Here is a 12,956-nt window from a genome sequence, read left to right as displayed (position 1 = left end):
TCTAAGTATTTTCCATATGAGCTTAATGGTTACTAACAATTGTGATCTTTGCAACTCTGCATACAATTTACACTACCAGATGAATGGTAGTTTGTGTGAGATTCTTGTATTAGTCAATTGTGCTTTGGTTAAATGCATCATACAGGATCTACCAGCACCTTTTTATGGTTATGATTTGAGATAGGAAGTGGTAAGAGGGAGGGAATTGTAGACCTGTGTTTAGCCTGTTTTCTTTACAGATTATCTTTATTTGTCCCTCAGAAGAGGAACATATTCTTTACTTTTATTACTTTTTGAGGTTCTGTGGAGTTTCATATTATTTAGAAGATACATGGTGAGTTTTGGATAGTAATTAGTTTAATTTTGTTAATAACACTTTATAATTTAGGATTTTTAGATAAGTGCGGGCAGCACAGTGAACAAACATATAAAATATCCAAAAGATGTACCCTTTAGCATTCCTGATGCAATTCATATTCAAATTCCAAAGTTTAGTGCACTGTTATGGATGCTCTTCATTTTAATAAATTAATAGGAACATTTGCATATGCACTGTTGGCACTCTGGAGTTTTTTCTTGCCTAATTTAGCTACATAAGTGGCAAAATAGCATAATTAGAAACTTTTCAAATAATTTTCAAAAGTGTGTATAGAATGCTTTTATTAAAGAATAAGTCACAAGCAGAAATCTCCTGTGGTAGTAGCTTTCCCCTGGTTGACTATGAAAGACAAATCAGCTGGTAATGCATGCAGGAAAACAGGACACTGTTTTGCCACTTAGGTAAGTTTCTAATAGAGATTTGGATCCTATATATGAGCAGAGATCACATAAATTTGACTTCAGCTAACATTTATTAGGTGATCCTTTTGTCCATATTATTATTTAAATGTGAAATGTAAACATATGCATTCTAGCACAGAAGTTATGTTGATATATAAAACAATTTAATCTATGCAGCCTTAGAGACTGTTCATTTTTTTAAAATGATACACAATTATCCATATCCAAATATGCAAATACATTTTAGCACACAGCCTCTAAAATGGCCCCCAATAGTCTCTGCCTTCTAAAATTTACATCCTTGTGTAATCTCTCTGTCTTGAATGTGAGTTGGAACTAATACCTTCCTTCTAGTGTCTCTGGCAAAAATGATTGATTTGAGATTAGATTACAAAAAAACTGTGACTTTCATTTTGCTTCTCCCTCTCTCTCTCTCTTTGTTCTTGTTTTGAGAGAAGCAAGCAGCACTGTTGGGAATAGGCCCACATGGCAAGAAAACAGGTAGGTAACAGGTAACAGCCCAGTGATCACATTTGGAAGTGTTGCTTTCATATGTCAAGTCTGAAGATGACTCCTGCCCTGGTTAACATCTCCATTGCAACCTAGTGAAAGATCTTGAGTTAGAGGCACCTAACTAAACTGTGCTATTTACTGATCCACAGAATCTTCAAGATAACAAATGTGTGTTGTTTTAATTCACAATCTTTTGGGGTAATTTGTTATGAGACAGTAATCATTAATAATTACCTGATAATATATACATTAAAATATAACTTACCATGCTTTTTGTTATTATCAATATTAATTTATAGCCATTTTTATATTTGAAACATTTATATTTTTTCCATAAATCTTGAAAAAGTATTATTTTATTAGTTCACAACTATTTGTAATCACATATCATGACAGAATATATTCCAGCTTGGTTTTTGCAAACAATGTCAAAAGGGTTTGCTTACAGGAAAGATTAAAATATTATCTTCCACTTCCATTCATTTTAATCAACTCTTAGTCAAAATTAAAGTAAATATATTTTGGCTATGGATTTGCTTATTTTATTTTAGAATTGGTATGGGGATTTGGAGGATTGTCCATTTTATTCATAGATCCAAATTGCTTCATATATAATTGATTAATTTCTCTTCCTACAAAATATTTATCTTAATTTGGTTTCTCAACAAGTCTGCTTTGCTGTCATTAAAAGGCATTATAAATTTAATTTATAATTGTACTATTAGCATATGATATCAAAGGATAAGAACAATTCTGTAAACTACACATTGATATTCTATTGTTCAAGAACCAAATTCAAAACAAAAGTAGTTCAGTTTGATACTTCATGTTCACACAAAAATGGTATTGAATGCATCACACATGATATAATCCTGTAGAGTCTAATTAATTTAAATGAGAAACAAAGCAAAAACTCAGTCCTGATATTAGAAGTAAACATAAAAACAATCCAGTCATTTTATAGTCTAATTTGTTCTAGAAAGTAATTGCAGAAATTTTTAATCATTAGAAGATAAAAACAACATAAGCATTGACTGATAGAGTAGAAAACATATCCAAACTAAAATGAGTTATAATATGTTAGGGAGATGAGCATGTGGGAGGACTGAAAATTTATTATAAATTATTATAATCTGACATCAATTAGGACATTATTTTTGATGTGATGACCAGTCTTTACAATTTAGGTTTATAATGAAGGTGTTTAGGCCTGAATATGTCTTTGTCCATTTTCATCAGAAAAAGCTGTTTCTACATCAAATGTCTAGAACAATTGACATTTGTTCTAGATTGTTTAACAATTACTTTGGGAAAGTTTTTGACTTCAGCAGAGGAGAATGGTCCTAGAGGTAGTAAGACCTTGATACCTGAGACTGGGAAGAATGAGAGGATTTCTATGGTTTCTGTATTTGGCAACTCCACTGATTTCCTATTACACAGTAGTGGGGGCAGAAAGGTCAGAGGACACCAGCCACATAGAGGGTTTAAATTAAACAATGTGTAAAGCATTTCTTTAGATATGTACTATATTTGATATGAATATTGTACATGTAATGTTTAGCATTGTTAAAAATGAAAAATAGCAGATATTAAAAAAAGGGTGCCTTTATTTGAAAAATAGGGACAGAGTGTATTTATTTCAAATTATAAAGTGCATAGCTTATCCAGAGCTTCTTGCTTTAAACTAGTCAGAAGCAATCACATTTTAGTTAGGTCAATTCAACATGCATTACAAACAGTATTTTTTATTGAATTCAGTTGATAAAAGTTTTATTGGATTTTCTCTATGCCTATTTATCCTATTTTCATATTCTTTAAAGTTGAAATTTTCACTGTCCTTCAGAAGACTTTGGGTATATCAAAAGCATATTTTTATTACATTTCTTTATTAACTTCCATGGATATCTGCATGAAAGACATAAATAAGTGAAATGAATGGACTAAATAATACAACTAGATGGTAAAACCGGGCTCACAATTCAAAGAAATATCCTCCAAGTAAAGATGAAAGACAGCATGAAAAATGACAACAAATATAACCAAATATGTTACCAGGGTTAATACTCATAACTTCATCTAAATAAATACATTCTTTCTTCAGTCTTGGATTCTACCAAGAGTAAAGTGTCTTAAATGCAATGTTTAATTATAGACAGAAATATGAGTACAGAAAGGTGTTTTTGATAATAAAGAAACATCAGTATGGTAGGTCTTGTGTTTCCTGGCCCTCCACTCAGCAGCTGAAGGCCATATAGAGTTTACATCTCCCAAGCTCCCACACAACAACAGAGAGCCACTCAGACACAGTAACTCATGCTCCTCAACTTAGGCAAAAAACACGATCACTCTAGGCATTTTCTAAACCTCCACCCAGTGACAGAAGTCATCTAGGATAATTGCCTCTAAGCCTTCCAAGCAATGGCAGAAGCTGAATCAAACCTGGGGTCTTCTGACTTCCTACCAAGCTGTAGAGAACCCCCCCATATCCCATGACATTAATATTCCTCAAATAGGTATAGATATTTTTTTAAAATCTATATGAAAATGTCAATAAGGGTTTTTTTGTAGATATAGAAAAGATTATTCTAAAATTTATATGGGAAGATATGAGCAATGCAATACTTAATGTAATCTTGTAAAAGTAATATGTAGTGGAAAGAATCACTCCACTCAATAATAAGTCATAATATCTAGCTAAAATAATTAAGTTAGTGTGGTGTTAATGTAGGATAGACACACGGATAAATGTAACAGAATAGATAACCTCCAAAACAAAATCAAACGAACAGGTACAGCTAATTTTGGAATAAATGTGCCAAAGCAATTCAATGGATGTATGATAACCTTTTTTGACAATCTGTGCTGGAGCAATCAATTCTGAACATGTTTGTGTAATCAGTCTAATATTTTCTTACATCTGCTATTTTTCATTTTTAACAATGCTACACATTATATGCACATTCATAGGCTAGATAGATAGATAGATACATAGATAAAAATAGAAGAACCATATCTTGAATTATGTCTCAGATTTTACTTAAGAATTAACTCAAAATAGGTTTCAGTTTTTATGGAATATGTTGAAACTGTTACACTTTAAAATTTTAGAAAAAGAGTAGTATGAAATGTCTATGAGGAAAGCTAAAAAAAAAATTCTGATAAAAGAAATCAAAGAACAAAGTAATTAAAGAGCTATTCCATGTTCATAGATAGAAAGAGTCAATACTATTGAGGATCTGCTGTTCCCAACTTGATCTATAGAATCAGTGCATTCTAAATCAAAATATAACCAATTTATTTTGGGGGGTACTGACAAACTTATTCTAATGTTTATATGGGAAGGCAAAAGACCCAGAATAGGCAGTACACTATCAACGTAGATAAATAAAGCCAGAAGACTGACATTATCCAACTTCAAAGCTTACTATACAGCTGTAGTAAGAAAGGCAATGTGGTGCTGGTAAAAGGAAACACAAATAGATGAAGAAAACAATATAGAAAGATTAACAAGAAATAAACTTTTGATACACACAAAAACTTGAATGACTCTCCACAGATTTATGCTGATTGAAAAAACCTATTATCAATAGGTAATATACTGCATAATTTCATTTATGTGACTTTTTATTGTGGTTAAATATATGCAACATAAAAATCACATTTTTAAGCATGCAGTTCTGTAGCACTAAGTACATTACATTATTGTGCTATCATAAGCACCGTTCATCGTCAAAACTTTTTCCTCTTCCCCATCTGACACTGTGTACCTATTAAGTATGAATTCTTTACTCTTACTTCCTCCAGCCTGTGGCAATCACTATTCTGTTTTCTGTCTTTATGTATTTGACTCCTCTAGATACCTCATATAAATGGAATCCCAATATTTTTTCTTTTGTGATAAAGTTATTTCACTTGGCACAATGGCCTCAAACTTAATCCATGTTGCTGCATTTGTCGTTGATTTCATTCTTTCTTAAGGCTGAATGATATTTTATTGTACATACACATCACATTTTGTCTTTCCATTCATTCATTTTGTAACATTTTCAGATAAAAAAAAATGTGACAATGATTAGTGGTTGGCAAGTGATATGGATGAAAATAAGAGTGGGGAAGAAGTGAGTATACTTTTATAAAAGTGTAACATCACATATCGCAGTAGTGAGGAAATTATTCTCTATATTTTTAAGGTGCGATATATGAAAATGTCCATATTTGATAAAATTGCATGGAACTAAATATAAACACACATACTTAAATTTGTACATGTAAAACTGCAGAAATCTGAATAAGATCGAAGTCAGTATTTTAGCTGAGATCTCTGCCATAGTTTTATAAGATGATATTATTAAAATAAACTGGATAAAATGTTTGTGGGATCTCTTTGTATTTATTCTTACAACTGCAGGTGAATCTACTGTTATTTTAAAATGAAATGTTTAACTAAAAATGGGTAAATATATAGAACTTGAAATGTCTCATATTATTTAGTATCATTGGGAATATTCTTAATCACAGCATCTGCTAATGAAGCATCATGATGAATCTGATAAAAATGGTTGGTGAAAAACATCCAAATAAGACTTAGGATTAAAAGCTTTCATGGAGAAGAAGGCATTTGCAGCATATGTTAAAAGAAAAATTATTTAAGTAAAAAATGAAGGTAAGGAGATTGAGGACATTTCAGGCAAAAACAAAAAGAAGTAAAACATGTAGAGATAAACATGCTTTCATTGAGGGAAGTATAAATAGAATTGTCCACAGCTCACCAAGGAAAATAGAAAGGGATTAAAAAGAAAAAGAAAAAAGAAAAAAAAAAACTGAAAAGAGGTAAATGATATAGAATATTTTGAATTAAATAAAAAAGACAACCTAATTCCTAAAAACACTGATGGTGAGATTGGATTTGCAGATTTAAAAAAAAAAAAAAAACATGAAAGATGGTTTTAAAATGGTTTAGAATGAAAGCTGGCGGATCAGAAAGGAAGCTATTGAAATAAAACACCATAATATTATGCCTAGACTAAAACAATGGTAGTGGCGATAGGGAGTCAGCAATGGGAATCATAAAAAATACTGACGTAGAATCTAAGAGGGAGAAGGAGAGAGATTCTTTGAAGTCACAGAAAGAGGAGTAAGATCATATATTATAGGTCATCGTATATAATCTTAAAAAGTAGAAATGTAGACTCATAGTATCTTGTGTTCTGCAATACAAAGTGAAGATGTTTGAACAATACAGCAGAGAAAAATGCAAATGTTGAAGATCGGAAAAAAGTAACAAGCTGGCCAGGCACGGCGGCTCATACCTGTAATCCTAGCATTTTGGGAGGCTGAGGCGGATCACGAGTTCAGGAGTTCGAGACCAGCTTGGCCAACATAGTGAAACCCCATCTCTACTAAACATACAAAAAAATTAGGCAACATTAAAGAATGGGCGACAAAGCAAAACTTTGTCTTGGAAAAAAAAAATGTAATAAGCCAAACCTTCCAGAGATAAACACTATATTTATGTACAATTAATTTAGTTCATCAATTCATATTATAAGTATTATTTTTTCTCTAATATTTAGCTCTGTTTTATTTTTTAAGAACGTTAATCAGGCATCACCAGAAATAGAACTATCTAAATCTATGTGCAATCTATTGACTATGTGGTCTCTGGCTTACTACACAGGTAAATAACACCCCTCCGCAATTCGACCTTTCAGGACAACATCAACTGTACTAAATGGCCTCTGGGTTTTAGTACGTTCTTTGTTCCTGTGTTACTCTCATAATTCACATTTTACTGAAGATATCTGCTTCTCCTTGGAACTGGTCGTTTGTCTCCCCCACTTAGCTTCTAAGAGATAAAGAACAATTCAAATTCGTTTGTCTCCCCCACTTAGCTTCTAAGAGATAAAGAACAATTCAAATTTTTAGAGATGAGTTACTCATTCAATAATAATCTTGACCCAAGCAGTTACTTCATTAACAGAAGACTAATTTCAATACCATAATTTTAAGAGGCTTCTAGCATAAAAACATCTATATTTTCTGTATTCTGCCTACAACATAAAGCATAGAAGAATATGATAAAGATACGTGAGTTAACATTGTGGTTTCTTTCACAGCAAAATTAATATACTGGAATTTCACCTTTTTGAAATTTTTAGAGAGTTTAGATATGCTTTATCTGGAAACTGTTACAAAAATATATATTCTAAAAGCAACTGCATAATATATGTATAATATCAGAGACCTTTACTCTATAAATTAGCAACTCCCAAGTATTGTTCCATACCTGTGAATGATTTATGTATATATTATTTACATAAAAATTAAAAATTATATGAGTTAATATGTTTATATGTATTTATATATATAGTGCTGATATATAGTACTAATTTGATACTATATCTGAACACATTCATACTAACAAACCTTATCTACTATCCAGCTCAAATTAAAATAGGTATTTAAATGAATACAAATGCATTTCTTTAATAAAGTTTGTGGTTACCTTAATAATTACGTTCCATGTATTTCTGAGTTATGATATTTCAGTAGACACTTCCAGAAGTACACTTAAAATCCCTTACTTTTCATTAAAGAGTGAAAGAAAAAATGAATGTTTATAGTGAGATTACAATGTGCTCTGTGGTAGGAGCTGTGCTTAGTGAATCGCTAGGAGATAACAGAGCTCTCTCAAAAATTTTAACTGATAGTTTCCTAAATCACAGTTAGTAAATTTCAAATGTGAGATTCAACATGGTACAAAGTAATTTTAAAACTCATGCTTTCTGCTTTCCACAGTAGTTCCCACATAGAAGAAACCACAATAACTACACAAAAAGCAGTGAGGCCTGAGGCTCAGCAACTTGGACTTTGAAGCCAGGTATGATTTCAAGTGCTCAGTTCGCCAGCAACTGCTGCAGGAAATTTGTGCAAGTGTAATTTGTTCCTTTGACTGTATAATGGACATACTAAACGTAACTAATTCTCAGTGTGCTCTAAAAATTAAATAATATGATTAGGTTGAGATAATAGCATTAGCTATTATAATCATGAAGTTAACATATTTTAAATTAGTTCAGCCATTACTGTCATTATGATTGTTTCAGAATATTTATAAAACTTATCTAACACTGTTTTGTACATTGTTAGGGAAGAATTTGGAAGCCTCCTCACTTTAAAGAATAATGTGCTAGCTAAAAGTGATATACTAACATGGCCATGTTATCGCAAATATTTTAAATATATAGGGAGTTCTTACCTTTATATGGCATCATGTTAATTGAAACCCATGCAGATTGGAATCTTGTCCTTGATTTTGTATTATTCTGTAATAACTGGGCCACTGTGCTCACATGTAATCCTAATCATTAAATTTTTGTTGAACTGAATTGAGTCATCAAATTTAGAACTGGATGAAATTTGGAAGTTACCTGGCTATATCTCAATTCTTCATTTTCCCCAGATATATAATAATGATTTATTCACTCAAAGTCACGTAAAAGTTTTCATGTATTCTTCCAGGTTTCTTTCTACATGAGTTCCCTAGAGCTGAATAAGTTAATTGTCTCATATCTGACCAATTACATCTAAGCAAGAATCAGAGATATAATTTCTGTGTTCTTCAACTAACAAGTGGAATTTAATCACTACCTATTCTATGTTTTTGGTATTTCATTTCTAAAGGTAAAGGTATTAAAACTTAATAGCATTACAAAGATAGAAATTTATGTAAGAGATGGATCAGGCAGCTCTAAGGTACACCTTTAAAAAAATTACTATCATAAGCTGAATTTAAGTTATCTTAAAGCATATGTATGTTTATATGACAAACAAAGTCCACTCCACCTTTTTTAGATCTAGCTTTCCTGGTAAATCTAAAGTATAACATAATACAAAATTTTCTGTTTTCACTGGACATATTGCCAGGGAGAAATAGAGGCCGCAATGTGGTGACCAGTGCCTTGAAAGCACAAAGATCAGAGTGCCAAGCATGCCTCAGTCACTCACCAGTTAAACCATGTGAAATTTACTAGCTTAAAATAATAGTTTAAAATGGCAATTTTATATTATTCTATATATATAATATGTGTGTATGTGTGTATATATATGCATAGATATATAACTTCTGTTAACTCAGTTTTGTAATTTTTAAATTGGGTTTAATATTTCCTTTTTGGTAAAAAGTTAAGCTAAGGCAATGTTTCAAAAATATTTGAAATGCATAAATGGCTAGATAAATAATAGCTATTTTATTAAGTCAGGTATATCTCTACATTTACTTCATTGTGCTTTACAAACTGCCATTTAATCCTTTTGAATTAATTTAAATGCAAATATTGCATTCAGATCTTAGCAGTTATATAGTACAAAAAAGTTTACAGCTTTGAAATAGTGATAAATATTCTATTAAATTTAATTGTTATTTTCTAGGAAGCATGCAAGGGAGTGTGACAAGAACATCACCAAAGGCAAAGGTCTATTAGCCAACTAGACCAATAAAAATTACACCTCTTGTCAAAATCAGAAGGGCCAGTAATCATTAACAAGACTAATAAAGAATTACAGTATTAATTAAAAAGTTTATTTTTATTCATTTGTGAACCTTGAGCTAATTCCAGAAGTCACATGAAAGAAATAGAAACACTGCCTGTGTAATCTCCTTGCCGGCTTTATGCATAATGAGAATAGAGTTGACTCTCCCGTCAAGAAATCAATTATTAAGCAGTGCAAACATTATTTTAATTTAAAAGAAACTTGTTTCTTAAAGTTTGTACTGTTGTAGTGAAATTGAATCTTTCCTTCTCAGCAGTTTCCATGGTCATGAATCCACCCCATCTCTTTTCACCAGAAGCAAGATTGCTACTTATATGGAAAGGTTTTAGAGTCCATAACAAAATGACTAAATTTTTACCCATATATTTTACATTACATTAGACTATGTATGTTCATTTTAAATTTAACTATTTAGTTCAGATTAGCAATTTGGGACAAAAATAAAAACTGGAAACCGAAAACAAGTTTATCTGGTTTTCAAATTAATGAAACTTCAAATATAGTGTTTGCCAGGTAAAAACAAATACAATTTTGTAAATATCAGCCTCCATATAATACTAATTAAAAGGTAAACATTGAGAAATAAATTTGCAAATTTGCTTGTCTTTAAAAATGTTTTATGGAAAGAAAAAGTAGGAACAGTAAAGATCTTTGTCTTTAAAAATGTTTTACAGAAAAAAAGTATTTAGGAACAGTAAAGGGTAGCCATAATGGAATCTGCAAATACTGTTCTACCATCACATGATAAAGCTAGATTTATTACTATTGGTGTCAGTTTTAAGAAGTCTGGCCAGGTGCAGTGGCTCATGCCTGTAATCCAGCACTTTGGGAGGCCGAGCTGGGCAGATCACCTGAGGTCAGGAGTTCGAGACCAGCCTGGCCAACATGGAAAAACCCCGTTTCTACTAAAAATACAAAAATTAGTGGCATGTGGTGGTGGGTGCCTGTAATCCCACCTAGTCAGGAGGCTGAAGCAAAAGAATCACTTGATCCTGAGAGGCAGAGGTTGCAGTAGGCCAAGATCATGCCACTCCACTCCAGCCTGGGAACAAGAGCAAGACTCTGTCTCAAATATATATATATATATAAGAATTAGCTCCTGTTTTGCAGAAACAGTATTACCTATGGCAGTCACTTGTGGTATTTTAGTACCCAATACAGCACAATTGTATTTCATATGCATGTATAGCTGTAGTATTTTAGCATTCACACTGGATTATTTATATATTTCCTGTTTTTACACAAAGTGTAAAAGTTTGAGTAGTTGGAGTAAGAGTGGCAAAAGCTTAATTTTAGTCCTTGGAATTTGACTTTAAAGCTATACTTCCAAGTGATGTACTAATGTCTTACTCTGCTGGTACATATTTTCTACTACTGTTAAAATCAATGCATAAAGGCTAAGTGAACATTTTATAAACAAATTAGCTTTTAAAATATTACATATATTATTTCTGATATTTATCCAAAATATTAAAACAATATTTTCCTCTTCTACAATTAAAAATTTTTTTAATCATGATAGAAATCTCATGGCATTGTCATTTCTTTGTCAAATAAGATAAATGATGAAAAAAGTTTGTAAGCCACATAATATTAAAGACTAATCATACTGCTTGCACAATACATTATTGGTATGGTAATGGAAGAAAATCCAAATGAAATAACTTATTCTATTCCGTTGTCCACTGGACAATGATATGGTTTCCTGAAGAATCAGTAGAAAGAAGAAAATGCTGAAAATCAGCTGCGTAATGAACTGCAGTGCAGTGAATTTTCATCATAAGTAGATGAAATCATACTGCATGATAATAATGACTGTCTACTCAAATCTGTAATATTCCTAAAAAATAAAAAGTTGTGAAGGAAATTCCAACATTTATGAAAGTGAGTTAAATGAGTCAGTTAGCAAAACTTGTTATTTATTGAAAATAGATTTATTTTTCTAATGTCATTAATTGTGCATTAGAAGAAATAGCAGTTATGATTATCAGCAGCATGGATGTTGGCCATCACCTGAAAATATATCAGGTGTTTTAAATGTTAATTACATAAATTATCAGCAACCTTTGGATACTAAGAATCATAAAACAACAAATCAATATCAATGCAAGCAATATATTAAAAGGAATTTCCCAAACAATAAATTTTCTTATAGGTCATGAAACAAGTTTAAAGAAAAGTATTTGTGCTTTAGCCTACAAATAGAAACAATATAGATTTCAAAACGAAGTTGCTTAAAAATATTTATTTACTCTAAAAAATATAATTTTTCAGTTTATTCATTGAAAAAGTCAACAGTGACAGCAAATTATTGCTACATTTCATATTGTATTTTAGGTATATGTGTGAAATTAAAGCATCATCTTTTCTTCTGAGAAAATACAATTAATTTTATTAAAGAGAATATGTTTATCATAGGATTTATCATATTAATTTTGTAATTTTTTCTTGTTCTCCAAGGTTATTCAGTTTCCATCTTTCCAGCTTTCTTAAAAAGAAAGACTTAAAACGATTTATTTAAAATGTATTGCTCTTTTTGATATTATTAAATATGTAATTCTTAAAGTTAAATATTTGTGTACATTTGCATGATCAGATTGTGTGATTGGTGCATTTGAAGAAGATGTAGGACATGGTAGCCAAAACTTAGAAAGATTGAACCATAGCATTAGTTAGTCATTTTAATAATAAAAGGTTTTGAAGCAGTTAAAACTTCTGTACATAATTATTTAGAAACAAAGTTTGTTACTTTTTATTTCTTTCTAAATATATTACTTTAAAACGGTTTTAGTGCAGTGTTCAATTAGAACAAAGGCAATAAAATGAGTAGCAATTAAGGGAGAGGTGATGTGAGTCTTATTTTATGGCAGATTTAGAAATAGCTTCTCCCTGGTTCTTCTCTGTATAAGGGAGAATCAATTGGTGATTTACATTACTACCTATGAAGCTTTATTAAAATGCAGGTGTTTAGGAAGTTTTCTTCATTGACAGCTAGATTTTATTCAGCTTCCTAATTCCCATGGTTATAAATATGTTCTTAGTATCATATCCATGTTTTCTCACAACCAACACTGTTGCCAAACCCCAGGCAGTCCGACCTTAAATTAGTG

At 31.1% G+C, this 12,956-nt stretch overlaps 1 long non-coding RNA gene across 1 annotated transcript in view; it reads left to right on the top strand.

The window, feature by feature from the left end:
• LOC135971030 (uncharacterized) overlaps positions 1-11,210 on the top strand; it is a 328,545-nt gene extending 317,335 nt beyond the window's left edge. The window contains exons 6-8 of the long non-coding RNA XR_010587055.1: positions 1,239-1,281; positions 8,092-8,173; positions 9,724-11,210. This is a non-coding gene — a long non-coding RNA (uncharacterized lncRNA). The remainder of the gene's footprint in view (positions 1-1,238; positions 1,282-8,091; positions 8,174-9,723) is intronic.
• Positions 11,211-12,956: the final 1,746 nt, after the last annotated feature.

The sequence above is a fragment of the Macaca fascicularis genome, chromosome 5 (genome assembly GCF_037993035.2).
Source record: "Macaca fascicularis isolate 582-1 chromosome 5, T2T-MFA8v1.1".
Taxonomy (NCBI): domain Eukaryota; kingdom Metazoa; phylum Chordata; class Mammalia; order Primates; family Cercopithecidae; genus Macaca; species Macaca fascicularis.
Note: the sequence above shows the minus strand (reverse complement) of the source record. Positions and strands in the feature narration are given on the sequence as shown.